The 15,720-nt window shown below is 31.0% G+C and overlaps 1 protein-coding gene across 6 annotated transcripts in view; it reads right to left on the bottom strand.

Moving 5' to 3' along the window:
• LOC106462072 (ATP-dependent RNA helicase DDX55-like) overlaps positions 1-15,720 on the bottom strand; it is a 162,304-nt gene that overhangs the window by 111,169 nt on the left and 35,415 nt on the right. The window lies entirely within an intron of this gene.

The following is a 15,720-nucleotide window of genomic DNA, read 5'->3' as shown; positions in this document are numbered from 1 at the left end:
CAACTTCAATCAAATATCAGTCAAAAAAACAAGAAATTAATAAATAATGTGATGTTTCTACCACAATATGTTCATTGCTAAGTATACTGGTATTTTTCTCTGCCAATTTCGTGACATTCATCAAAGTATACTAATAAATCCAGAAACACAATGATGCAGTGAAGTCATCCATTTCCTACAATTAAAAACCATGTAAACTTCAAATGCTGAGGCCAAATTGAACTATTTCAATGCTTTAACAACTTACTTGGCACTTTAAACATTTCAGAAGTTTAGGGTGTCACATGGTACATGGCCTTCTGGGTTTCATCAGATTACATTTTATGACACCCACAATACAACCTCTATACTTTCGTACCAATTAGAAACTCAAATGTTCGATATTGTCAAGCTAGAACATAGAATAAGAACCTCCTACTTTTTTTAGCTGCTGAAATATGATATTTAGCAAGCCCACCATATTAGCTCTGCCCACCACGTCATCATTTGAGAAGACTTATTTATCTATGCCTACTTTCATATACCAATAACTTTATAATCAATCAAAAGCTATATATTTATTCTACATAATTCTGTCACTCGTCCTAAGTTATTTACGAGAGAAATGCTCTTATATCATTGGAAAGTTTCAAGTATTGCTATCAAGGCTATTTAGTGAATATAAATTATACTTTTTTAGACCCAAATTTAGTTAGGAAGCCTGAAAAATTATAGTGGATTTTTGTGGTATTAGTATAATAATTTATAATTTTTTTTGTATTCCAAAATGCTTATATAAAGTCTACAAAAATTATTATTTTTCCATCTCCACATATGAATTTGGACGAGGCTTTGTAAGTATGGCTCACAAGTCCAAACAAGGACTTTGTTGCATCATAAGTAGTAAAGATCATAGTTTTTCCAAATATTTTTTATTTACTGTTTTACGTTCGAAGAAAAATAACTGACATTTAAGTATTAATTTCAAAACATTAGTTATATATACATGTGTAATGTATTGTAGCCAATATGTTACTGTATTTTACTAAGTAAGAACTTGTTATTTTTCTACTTGTTTACGTTGAGGTGGAATAAAAACAAATTATATAAAATTAAAGACTTCGCAATTTGGAAATAGTTTATTTATGTAATTTGTGAAAGTCTAAGAATTAATTTTATCTTTCATCAACTGATCTTCCCACATGAAAATAAATATATTTATATAAATATCCAGTTGAGTTTGCAGTTTGCTGGTGAATAATTGTTTCTCAAGTTACAATCAAGAAAGCTAAGACAAGAATACTAGCCCAACAAAAACGAGCTGTTTTTATATTATTGGAAATTTCACACTTATTGGTTACTGTGTAAGCATGGTAATATAGGAAACGGTATGTCCGTAAGCATTTACACCTATACCAATATTAAATCCCAACCACCAAGTACGATGACTAGCAAGTTTATTGGATAGGATACAACTTCATGCTTTGTACAGAGCCATATCATAAATATTTTCTCTCACTTTCATAAAGTACTTTAGACAATTCTTGTTGTAACCACTGTATTGTAAAGAAGCCAGCAAATTCTATCCCAGTGTGTTCTCAGAGCAGCAATCTCGATAGTTTCTGTAGGATACTTCTGCTTTTTGACTTATTGGATTGGTCCAGACTTTCTACAAAGTCATAAACATTTTATAATACTTTAGACAATTGTTGTTGTAACCATTATACTGCCAACAAGATGATATATTCTATCCTGCTGTGTTTTCAAAACGGGGAAAATTCTAGGAATTGTGCCTCATAAACTTATTTGATATTGATGGTGTCAAAGTACTCAAAGTACGGACACACCTAAACAGGAACAGTGATTTCTTGCTTTATATTCGCCAGGTTTCAACTTCAGCCGCTAACAGTAGAATAACAATAGAAAATGGATGTACAAAGATTAGAAGAAACTCTCAGGAGATTTACTGTCTGTACTGAAAAGAACAGAGTACTATTCATTTTGTTTCTTCTAATTTCTAACTCATCTACTGGCAATAAAATAACTACAGAAAATAAGTGTGAAAAGGTGAGAGTGTAAACTCTGACCACAAGTACTTTGAAATTTTGTAATCACAACTAACAATACTATACATTTTATTTTGCAACCTTTATTTTCGTTATACTTCGATTACTTACCTACAACCAGGAGAAATAAGTATAATGTTACAGTACAAAAAATAACAAATAAAATATAAAGCTTTACTGAAAATAAAAATGTTTGATATTTAATTACAAGGTTTTTTTTACTTTTAATTTCTTTAAACTGTATTATTATGAAGTAACAAAAATCATAAAAATAAAAAGTTGTTAGGTCAAATAATGAAAGAAAAATAATAAAAACCTTCATGGGTATATGCACCAGAATCATTACCCTGTTCGATAGGGTCACGTCGATGCACTTGCACTATGTAATTTTCAACTTATGTTGGGGTATTTTTAGTCAGACATGGTTCAAAGATCAATAAAACAAAAATGAATAAATATAAATAGATGTATACTGTTAAGAAATTTAAGCCATTCAGAATAAACATTTGTGGTTTCTATTAGAATTTGCAGTTATTCTAGAACAAAAAAAAGTAATTCAGATTTATTTCCTAATTTTTTATGATGGTTACGAGGTCAGCCAAATCAATCAACACGATATAGAGTTAATATTCATAAAATAACAGATTAAATATAAGGTTTTATTTAAAAAACATTTGATGATTATCTAGAAGGATATAGTGATCACGCAAATTAAACTTCACAAATTTCAGATGAAGAAAAGCATTTTTAATCTTAAAATCAAATTACTTTGTACGTTGGATAGTCAACATTCTGAAAGAAAAGATTTATGATCAAATCTTTAACTCTATCACCTCAGGTATCCTTTACTGCCCATGACACATGGTTTTAGTGTCTTACATTCAAAATTTTATTAAACTACTTTTTGTATATGTTATACCAATTAGAATAGCATAAAATCTTAGCTAATAATCCATATTTTAATAGGATACAAGTTCTTAATTCTACAAGGCAATATTAAAAAAATCCTGTATTTCCCCTAGTGTGTACCATGTGACACTTTTTTCTTAGTATGTCATCATTCCTATTTTATCCATCACCCCTCAAAAATGTAAGAAATTAAATGTAAATTACTCTCTATGAAATTTTTACTGCTCAGACAAACCACAATTTTTGTAGTCTCAATTTTTTTGTTACAGAGCTATCAAATAGAAAATCAGACCCCTTCTGCCACACCCACCTGTCACATCCTCTCTTTCACAATTGCTTGATAGTTCTCCCTTACATTTAATTATATATTACCTATAACCAATAGAAAGTCTAAATTTTCATCTAATAATCCAGACATATTGTATAACGTTATGTTCTGAACAGCTAAATGTCAATTTCACTCAGAGTACCAACATCATTCCCATGAGAAAGTTAACGACTCTTGTCGCATAGTTAGAAAGCCAGAAAAATTTTGAGAGGTATTTGAATTTGTCTACTTTTTGCATGTTATTAATCTATATTCTTTTGTGCATTATTAAGAGCATTACTATGATTAGTATAAAACAATTAGGGTTAACTCTCTTTGACAATCAACAACAAGAAAAAAGATTGGTTAAGTATTTTATTTCTTGTTTTTCATGATTATTCTTTATGTATAATTATAAAAGTAACTAAAATGTAAAAATAGGGATCCTTTAAGGTTAGTTAAGATTAGATTAGGTAAAATAAATAATAATAATATTATAATAAAAATGTTTCATGAGGCACACATGCAAGTAGTTCATAGTAGCTCATGGGTAATGTAATTCATTAGCATGACGTGAGCTACATGTTCCCCCCGAGTGATTTAAAACTTATAATGGCACAGATAGTAGTTAGACACAGTTCAAAGGGCAATAAAACAATAACATTTAATTATAAATAGATGTATATTGTTACAAACTTAGAGCTACTTAGGATAAACGAATGTAGTTTCATGTTACAATCTGAAGTCATTCTAGGGAAAAAAAAGGGCAATTTAGGTTTATTTCAATTTTTTATGGTGGTTACACGGTCAATCGATTTGACCGATCTCGTTTTGAGATAGAGTAGAGAAGATAACAGATAAACTGTAAAGTTTTACTGAAAAAAAAAGTTTGAAATGCCTCTAGGAGGTTTTAGGAATAACACAAAGGAAATTTGAGATTTTTGAGATGAGGAAAAATATTTTAAGTTTAAACATAAAAATTATTTTGCACATAGACTATTCAAAACAAATATTCGATATATTCATGGACAAATCTTTATTTTATTTTATTAAACATACCTCACTAAAAAATACGATTTTTTGTACGTGAAAGACTTGTAATATTAACTGAAAGAATGCCACATTTTGTGAAGATTTACCTACTAAACTTAAAGTTAGAAGTATTAAATCTATAAAGACTAAATGAGTGCAAAGAGGTCAAATTCACTGAGCTCTTGTTGAGAGAGTTTATAAAGGTAACCAAAGAGGAAGATTCAGAAGTGGACTCACATGAAGAAACTGTAGAAGAGGAAATCATGGTTAGGCCAGCCAATCTAAGCTAGCATCATCTCGAAAGTAGAGGATAGAAATATAGCGAGTACTCTGAGTAACAGATAAAATGAGGGAAAGTCATATGTGCAATCCCATCCAAGTAGAACTAAATATATCTACCACCCAAGCCTGAAGATGAGGTAGTGGAGACACCAAAGCATGTAGTTGGGTATCAATAGGTAGCAAAAGCTATCATCAGAGGCCCAAACTGAGAACAAATCTATCAGAAAACCTCAAATGGATAGTCCATTTGGTCAGGAGAAAGTGAGGACTGAAACTGACAATCTGCTACGAAATCAATCACCCCAGAAAAATGGCAAGCCAAGAGGCTGGTATTATGACAGGAATATACCCCAGAGAAAGTACGAAATTTAAGAGACCACTGAAATTGATGAAACGTCTTATGAGGATATTCCCCTGCAAAAGATCTAGACCTTGCACTATTGCCTGTTGGAGGGCAAGAAGTTCTAAATGACTGATGCAGAAGGAAAATTTGTCATCCATTCATATACCCTGGAATTCCTGACCTTGAAGATGCACACCTCATCCCCAAAACTATTAAAACAGTACCACTTCAAATCATATTTCAGTTAATGATGCTACTAACTATAAACCCACCTATATCATTCTGGTACACCTTCCTCCTCCCTTTCTAGAGATATGACTTTCAAGTATAACTGAGTAAACTGAGCCAGGCCCAGTTGCCAAAAGTTGGCCTTTCCAACCCAGAAATACTGAAAGTATTATAAAGTTAACGCTAGTCTTTATAATAAAATTTTATATGCTGGCAACCTCTTATTAATTTAATATTGCAAGTTAGAAATAATTGTACTTAAGTTGTCTGTAAATGATTTACTTTCTAATAATGTATGAAATTTATTATAAAATAATTTAAAGACTTTACTAATTTCATAATTATTATAACCATTTGATAGAAATTTATCTTTCAACAATTCTACATTTTATACAAAAAAAGTGTTTTTTATTGCAGACTGTTACGTATCTTTTAATTTGAGAAATAATTATACCTTTTAAGATTGTATATAGTACCACACTATTTGGGGAAGGCAATCCTAGGATAGAAAATTTAAATTATCTTCTTTTATCAAATATGTCCAACTGCACTTTAATTTCTGACAAATTAATGTCTAGATCTAAATAGTGTGCTATGACGCTATTGCTACATTCTAATTCGAGTTTAGGCTAAGCCAACGTCAAGGAATAGCTAAAGTGGCAGTGGAGGGTAAGCATGTTTTGGAATTATTATTTCATACATATTTTCTAGGTTTGACTGGTAATGTGCTAAATGCTGACCATTACTGCAAACTCTAGGAAAGTGGTTGGTTTTCAACTTCAATCATTCAAATTGCTCAAGATCATTTTTAATCATTTACGTTTGTAAATATTACACCTAACCATAGTTAAACAAATAATTTTGTGTTTGTCAGAATACTGTTATTTTTCTTTGTTTAACAGTACCAATAGATAAAAGTCTACCTGAATTAAAGTAAAAAAGCAAAATCTTATCATATCAACATTAAATCAAGGCTAAACTGTCAGCTTACATTACTACACATTTCAATACCAAAGTAGTATTTTTTTCCTTTCATTTACATGAATAGTTGGTGTGGAACATTTGAAAATATTATTCTAAAATAAAATAAAAAAAAATACTGATACCAATAAGCTATGCACCTAAGCAATACTTTCAGTGTTAAAAGTGCAGTTGTATGAAAAAATACAGGAACAGAGTTAAGAGACAGATTAGCAAAATGAATAAAGCCTTTACATACCTAATAGTGTGGTTGAGTACAGCACATATCTAGTTATCCTTTTAATTTACTTAATTTACTCGAAATAACAGAGCAAAAGTTTTTTGGTTTGATACAAGTTAGTTGGATCTAGCTATTGTTATACATTAATAAAGGTGAGTGTTTCATAAACACTCAAACAGATACAAGTGGAGGAGATGCTTTCAATTACTATTTTAAATTGCCCAAGATGACAGTTCGAAAACACTTCTGTCACCTGTATGTTTGAATAACAAATACCTAGTCTTACTTATACATACATCTCAATGCAAATAAGATCAAATGATTTCTGAACTCTTTTCATAACCTGGTTGCTAATAAGCAATAACATTTCAATTATGAGGTAGAATTAAATAATTACAAAGAATGAATACCAAAATCTAAAGAACAGACCAGTTGGTTACCCAACCTTAATCAATGTAATGTCATATTTATCAAGTGGTGCAACATCCAACTGACATGATGATATCCCACCTGGTTGACCACAAGAAGGCACCCTCCAGTGGTCAAACACATTTGGACATGATTGTATAAATCAACATCCCATCTAGTTGGTCTCAAAATGATACCTTCCAGTGGTTGTATAAAAAGATCTTTTAAAAACTGCCAACTGACTTTAGTATACTTTTAGATCATGTCAAAGCATAATTCTTTGGTATGGTTACTGATCATGTCAGTTCACAAGCAGAGGTACTTTGATTAGATATCATTCATCCATATTCATTAATTCTTTCTTATTTGTCACAATACCTTTCTCATATATATATATATATATATATATATATATATAATTTTTTATTTATAATCTTCAAATAAATGTTAACAGTAAATTAATTCAACAAGAGAGTATTTATCTTTATGAACTTTTGTTCTACACTACCACTGTTTAATTCTCAGAGCCAACATCTTCACTGGAGCTACCTTTTTCTTTAAATCTACTAACAGCACATATTCTTCTTCAGCAGTATCTTCATTTTTAAAGCTGCTTTCATTATAAGCCTCATTCTGAGCAAAGATATCCTTCTATTAGAATTACTTTGATTTTGACTATCATCCTTAATTGATGTTTTATTTTCCTAACTGTAAATTTTATGCAAAACATTTCCTGTCTTGCACAATTAAAGCTTTATGTTGTAAAGTATTTTGTACAAATTCTACAATTGGCATAATTAAAGTGCTTTGCAATGTATAAGATACATATCAATTTTAAACAACTAGCATTAGTGAGCATAAACAGTACTTGGTCACACATAATGGACTATTAGTACATATTAGTGACACACAAATGACAAGTCACAGTGAACTACAAAGGCATTTTAGCAGCTTAGAGCATATATCAATGACTCACAAGTAACTTGGAGCAGATGCCAGTGACTCACAAACAACATTCTTATACCTTACACAATATTGACACAATATTAAAAATTAACTTACATATTTACGTAAGTGTTCCTTTTAAAAACTGTAAGATCAGATTTTGCACATATGACTTATCAGAGAATGGAGGTTCACAAGGTTATCACTGTTCATGAAAGGATCGATTAGGAGAAAAAGTATGAGAACCAATGATCTAACAAATTTTTATATATTTAAGAGCTGCCTATAACATTAATCATAGTCATGAAAGTATTTATTAAGAGAAAAAGTATGAAAACCAATGATCTAAGGAATTTTTATTTATTTAAAAGCTGCCTATGACACTAATCATAGTCATGAAATGACTTATTGGGAGAAAAAATATGAGAACCAATGACCTAAAGAATTTTTATTTACTTAAGAGTTACCCGTGACACTAATCATAGCCATAATCATTCAATTAATTTTAGTCATCTAACAGACTACAAAAACTTGCCAAATCTTTCCACCTACAGTTGACCAGACTATATTTGATACTTACAAGTCAGTTCTTCCCTAATAAACAGGCAATTCATATACAATTCTACTTTTATGAATCTTATATTAAATAGTCATACTGATATAGATTAGACTTATAAAAATAGGCCAATCTCTTTTCTTGTTTGCATTAAATGGACTTATGAGCAACATATGTAGATGTCACACCTGACAAAAATATGTAATTCAATGAGTATACTACACCTAACAAAAGGTACACCCACTTTTTTTGGTTAATTTATACCACAGATGTTACTATACACATATTACTGAAGCTTGAACTTAAAACATGCAACTTTCAATTATATATTGTCCTAATACACCCAGTTAAATTCCAAGATGTATTTACATGTGATTGAGCTTAATCTCCCTCATTATTTACATCTCAAATCCAGTTTCTCTACCCACAATTGAGATTACTTATCACTAATGTGATACTTTTAAATAAACTGTTTTCCTTAATAACAAGAGGTTTCAACAGGAAATTATGTGAAGCAAATTTGTTTTGTCCTGGTTTTGACTAAGATATGGTAAAAGAAAAAGATGAGAGACTGTTAAGAACACAGTGAAAGCAATCTTTATTTCTCTCACAAAACAATTAAAAAAAATACTTCATTAAATTTCAGCTGAAGACTGTTGAAAAGCTGTCTGAAGATCTATACCTGTGAAAATGTGTCCCAAAATAACACAGCAGAATATTACAATGCTATAATACAATCATTCACATTATGCATGTGCTACTCACATCAATCTTGGTCATTTAAATAAAAAAATGAGGCATCACGTGAATTGCCTGCCAAATGGTTCATTTACTATCTTTACAACAGCTTACTCTTCTGCCATCTTTCCAATGAGAAAATATATGACAACAAATAGGGAAATAACCCAAAACGATGAACAGCTCAAGCAAAAGGAATTTACAGGAGCCATATTCCTTGACCAACATTCTACTGTTAAACCTAAATACATATGTATGAACAAAAAGTCTGAAAAGTTTTAGGTAAATTTTAGGTGTTCCTTTAACTAAATAACTGAGATAGAAAATGCCTAGTAAGGTTACATACTACAGTAAGAACAAAACATCAATTGTGCATGTCACATTCATCTTACTAATACCTTCATTTTTACATTCAAGACTACAGAATTAAATGGATTTTGAAACTAGTAATTTTTTTTTCACTTACATAAGCAATATACATTAAATCAAAACATTTTACTTTGTATTCACTGACATTACATTCCAACCAGCCTAGATGTGAAACATGTGTCAACACACAAGTACTACGAGAGAAACAAAAATATATCAGTAAGCCTATAAGACATAACAAAACATCCATCTATTGTTCTAGTTGTTTCAGTGTTACAGTTATATATGCATGTTATTAAAGTTTGAAGTTATAATACATACAACTTTTAATGGTAATTAATTGTAGGACTGTTAAGATAAGATTGAGTTTAAATTCTCTAGTGAATTTTATATATGTGTGTGTGTATGTATGTATGTATGTATGTATGTATGTATGTATGTACGTGCGTGTGTGTGTGGTACATACGGAGATTTGAGTATTTTTCAAGGATAAAAGCAAGATCTTTAATATCCCAAAAAACAAAACAGTTTGCTACACTATGTTATATATTTGCAAATGTTATAACTTGTTTTCAAACTATTCAGTTACATAAACTCTAGTACTTTGAGTTGTATGGAACATGCCAGCATCAAGTTAAGTGACAGTGAGTTCTTTAGACATGTATTATTAACCTTTTTTGTGCCAAACCTAGATGAAATATAGAAAGTTTTTTCTATGCAAAATTCCAACTTCATTAGGTCTAGTAAACACAGTTTTGGGCTTTTTTTCAAGTTTGGCCTGCTTTGTTTACAAAATATAGATTGTAGCTATATGGCAACATTGCCCTGAAAATAATCAAATGTTGGTGAAAATACTTCCACACGTTTCACCCTCTTTCAATTTATACACTGAATATCTGTTGTTTATAAAAGTTTGATTGTACCCATAGAGTGCATATGCAACACAATATATGGTAAACTTTAGCCTAGCAGAAGTCAATCTATTTTGTTCACCTCTTTGGTTATGAGTTGGTCAACATGGGTGTGAAAATCAAAGAAACAATTTCTCTCATTTGTCCAGCATAACAGCACGTCACATTTGCTGCACTCCATACGTGACCAACCACTGTAGCAGTTTCTGCATCTGCCTTTGTCATTGTGCATTGGGCCAATGTGCCAAACCATCATAGCAAAATATCATCTTGTGGATGCCTCGCAAGGGTCACTTTATTTTATCAAGGAGAAGGCTGGAGCTAACTTCAAGCCTGAATTGTTTCAGTAATTTCAAATATATCAAACCAAGATCAGCATGCACCTTTCATGGAGGCTGACATCTTGGATTATAGGATAGATATAACAGAGGTCAGCACCATCTGTTCTTCACTGTGCTAAAGTGTAAACATATGGCAACACTGTCCTTAAAGGGAAAACTAATCAGTTGAAGACAGTTTTGATTGGCAAGAAAGTCAATTACATTAGTTTGTAGCCATTTCCAAATAAGCACAAAAAGGGTTAAATACTTTTTTTCTGGATATTGGTTGTCAAATTTTGCTTTCTAGAGTGGGAATTTTAGGCATTAACTCTTTACATCCAGAACATTTATAAGATTATGCTGACAACAGAAATGTAATTTTTTTTAATCTTCCCTTTCTCCTCTGACCTTCTGTAAACTGATGAAACTCCTCAATCTGATTTTACTGCCAAATATCAACATAATGAACTTTTCACTTAAGAAAACATTTGATTTGACAAGTGTAACAAATTAAAAGTGGCTAAAGCCTTGCAACTTTGATATACATATCAAAGATACAGTTCAGGTTAGGAAGTTGGTAAGTGTAGGAGTTACTGATAAAGTTAGGAACATCAAAACAGTGTCAAAAATACTAAAATTCAATAGTGACCCTTTCCCTTTTGTGGTAATTAGTTTTGAGAAGTTCTCCATTTGATAATTCATAGCCAACCTTACTTAGTGCTTCCGCTGGCAAAGATATGGTCACATTGCCTCCAATTGCATAGATAGTTGTATATACTCATTTGTGGTGGCCCACACTCTTGCACTGAATGTTTGGCCAATTATCTTCAAAATGCCTATAGCAGAAGCTCACACTGTGCTGAATTTATACAATGCCCTAAATTACCTGAAGTTAAAAAATTCAAATGTAATAGAACTGTACGCAACATCACCAGAACAGAAGCACATAAGCTCATTTCTCCAACTCCTGTGAATCTCATAACTTCAAATTCTTCAATTATTTTTTGAACTTACTGGGTCTTTACTCTTAATCTACTGATATTTCCCCCTCCTTCCTTCAACCAAAGACCAAACCAGTTGGAGTTGGATGCACTTCTGTTGACAAATGTATAAAATGGAACCCTTACTTTCTTCCAGAATGCATAATCCTGCATCAGATTTTTGGCATTTATTGTTTAAGTACTTAAAGGTGGTGCTTAGAACATTATCCAGCATTATCATACAATCTGTATATACACACACCACCAAAACGGAAGATAACTTTAGTGGTTATGACACGGAAATTCCATGAATCACCACAATACCCAGAAAAGTATAGGCCAATATACTTTACCAACAGGGAAACACCTTGGAAAAATCATAATCAAAAGACTACTAAACTCCACTGAAAACAATCAGTTACTATCAGAAATACTAAACAATTCAGAAAAACAAACCATCACCTAAGCAGACTCACAGAAATAATAGTGAAGAACATAAATATAAACTGTTGCACTGCAGCTGTCTTCCTTAATGTTCAAAAAGCCCTTGACTTGGTCTTGCATGATGGGATCAGCTACATAGTGGCAAAATTCATAATTCCAACAATATATATATATATTTCATACATCTTAAATAAATGAATAAGAAGAAGTAACACAGTCAAATATTTCTGTTTATCTGCCAGATTGCCTCAGGACTCTGTCATAAGTCCTCTTCTCTATATAATTTATATCAATGATATGAACTTACCAACTTTGTAACCATTTTGTACTTGTTATAGTTTTCACACTATAACTTTTAATACAGTACATGTATCTTCACAAAATTTGGCAGACTTTCAGTAAACATTACAAGTCTTTTGTACACAAAAAATCATGTCTTTTAATAAGTATTTTTACTAAAGATTTTTCTGTGAATATATTGTCTTTTTTTACTAGTCCAAGTGCAAAGTGATTTGCATGTTAAGATTAAAAATACTTATCTTCATCTCAAAAATCTCAAATTTCATTTATTTAAACTCTAATACCTCATAAATAAACTTCAAATGTTTTTTTCAGTAAAACTTTATATTTTATGTTATTATTTCTACCTTAACTCTATACAAGGTTCTTTTACCAAAAAAGAAATTTGAATTAAATTTAAGTTATCATTTTTTTCTTTCTAGAATGATGTTAAATTGTAAAATGAAACTACACTTGTTTATCTTAAATAGCATTAAACTCATAATAGTACACATATATTTATACTTCAGTTTTATTGCTTTATTGCTCTTTGAACCATGTCAAACTAATACTCCTGCCGCAAAAGTCGTAATTCAAATCACTTGGCAAACATGCAGCTCACGTTACCCTATAGAATTACATAACACACAGGCTACTTGCAAGCATACCTCATAAAATATTTTAATTATTATTGACATAATTCTATATTTTACCTAATCTAGCCTAAAAAGTTTCTAATTTTTACATTTTAGTTACTTTTATAATAACAAATAAAAAATAAGAACACACATGAAAAATGCGAAATACAGCACTTATGTGGATCTTTTTTTTTTTTGCTGTCAACTGTTGATGACACTTAACCATACTTTTTTATACTAACGGTACTACTGCACTAAATAATTTTTTACTTAATTAAATAATGTATACCAAAGAACACAGAATAATAACAAGTAAAAAGCAGACAACATCCCATAACTATCACCATATTTGTGGCTTTCTAACTAAGTGACAAGAGCTGTTAAAATTTCATCTAAGCTCGTCGATGGTTTCCAATGGGAATAAAGCTTCAACTGAAAGCAAAGTTGACAATTCTCTGTACAGAAAACAACACAATATAATACATCATTTGACAGATTAAAACCTTGTCATGATGAACAAATTGATGTAGTTTCTATGGGATCAAGAATTGCACCATGTTTAGCTATTTTTAAGTTTCTATGAGAAAAGATGCATCCTGAACAGCTTAAGCCATTATATTAAAGAAACATTGATGAAACCCTTGTTGTTGTTTTAAATATATCTGAATATGAATTTCAGAACTACTTATATAATCAACATATTAGTATTAAACTTATAAGCCAGGCTTTCTTAAGTGTCCATTTTGTAACTGGGAAATGTTGAAAAAAAAATTTCTCCTTTAAGTATGATCTATACAGTTCTTGAAAATATAACTATTGAAAAACCTTGTACCAAAAATCTAGCACTTGGGCTACATTCTGTCTTATTATTCCACCTTGATGAAGATGACTACTGTTTTTCACATATGTTCTATTTTACCAGATTATATTATACCTAGAATAAAAAGGCAAAAAGCAAAAGAATTGTAAGAGGGTTTTCCTTCTGCTGCCTTTTTTTCTGTGATAATATTTAAACTGCCGACTTTGCTTACCATTCATTCTAAAACTACAAATATAAAACCCCTCACCAAAATGCACCTCTGTTTATTAGCAAAGACAGGTGTGGAAATTAATGTGATCTCCTTTACATTTCTACAGTAAATCTAGCTACAGCAGGCTAATAAGAATAGTTATTTTGTATTAGACTACTTTCACAAATCATAAACGTAAGCTTTTATTATAATGTGGCATTATACTAAGAAGTGAAAACACATATAAAAGGAGTTGAATTAAAATGGTGATCTCCTTTACCCATTCTGTGAACTCCTTTACATACATCTTACCATGTCCCCAATTATTTGTTTTTATACACAGACCCCTAATTACACAAAAGTATGAGTTTAAACTTCATAAAAACGTGTTTTAAATGTCGATTTTTTCCATAATTCAGCTATGCAGATATTGAAAATAATATTAATTTTTTTCTATTGGGTAAGGATTTTTTACAAATCAGGAAGAAAAAAATTCTTACTTAGAACATTTATTATTATCAAGTTTGTTAACAAAAATACAAACAAACTGAAGAAAAGAGAAGAACATTGATGTTAAACGAATATGCATCGTGATTCATCCTCTTTTTTTTTTAAATATATATCTTTTAGTCTCAAAAATATGTGCTGTGGTCTTTCTTTTATGTATTGCATTTGGAGCATCTTGTTTCAATGACCAGCAGTAATGAGCCATCATGCTGATGTTCCACCTTCTCTGATACTCCTCTCCATTTCCCTAATATCTTGACAAAACCTTTCCCTTTGTTTTTCGCTGACAGCACTGAGATATTCAGGGAAATAGTCAATATGCGAGTGTAAGAAATGAACTTTTAAGCTCATATTACAACCTAACTCTTTGAATTTATCAAACATGATATTGACAATTTTTTCATAATTTGGGTCCTTGTTGTTTCCTAAAAATTTGTTAATGAAATCTTTAAAGACAATCCATGTTTCTTTTTCAGCTTTCCTCATTGTCCTTTTGAACTGTTCTTCCAAAGTCAATTTCCTAATCTGAGGCTCAACAAAAACCCTTCTTTAAGTTTTGCTTCTGAAAGAGCTGGGAATTGCCCACATAGATACTTGAAACAGTTTCCATCTTTCTCTAAGGCCTTTACAAACTGCTTCTTCAAACCCAGTTTTATGTGAAGTGGTGGTAATAGGACTTTCTTTGTGTCAACCAAACTTTCACATTCAATGTTTTTCAATCCTGGTGTCAGGCTGACTGTGCATGGCCATTGCTTCTTTATCCAATGCTGATTTCGTGCTCTGCTGTCCCATTTACACAAAAAAAGTGGAAAATTTGTAGAATTGGGTTGTTGACCCAACAGCATACAAAACACTTAAGACTCCACAATGTAGCCAACCATGTTCTTTGTATTTGACCTTATTAAGAAGAAGTTCGAGATTTTCATACATTTCCTTCAAGTGATCCGAATGAGCAATAGGAACAGATGCATATATGTTACCATTGTGAAGGAGAACATCTTTTAGACTTCTTTTGGAGGAATCAATGAACAATCAGCACTCACTTAGTTCATTGACAGCAGCTCCTAGCATTGGTGTTAATTCAACAATATTGTTGCAATAAACCAGTAAACCTTCTTGCAAAAAATATGGTATAAACTCTTTCTCACGATTTCTATAGCAGTAAATGATGTTCCTGGAAAAAGTAAGTTCTCAGCCCAAAGTCTGGAACCTAAAATCTCTGAAAATCCTTTGGAAGGCCCAAATCTCTCACCAAATCATTAAGTTCA

This window comes from Limulus polyphemus, unplaced genomic scaffold (genome assembly GCF_000517525.1).
Source record: "Limulus polyphemus unplaced genomic scaffold, Limulus_polyphemus-2.1.2 Scaffold1088, whole genome shotgun sequence".
Classification (NCBI taxonomy): Eukaryota; Metazoa; Arthropoda; class Merostomata; order Xiphosura; family Limulidae; genus Limulus; species Limulus polyphemus.
Note: the sequence above shows the minus strand (reverse complement) of the source record. Positions and strands in the feature narration are given on the sequence as shown.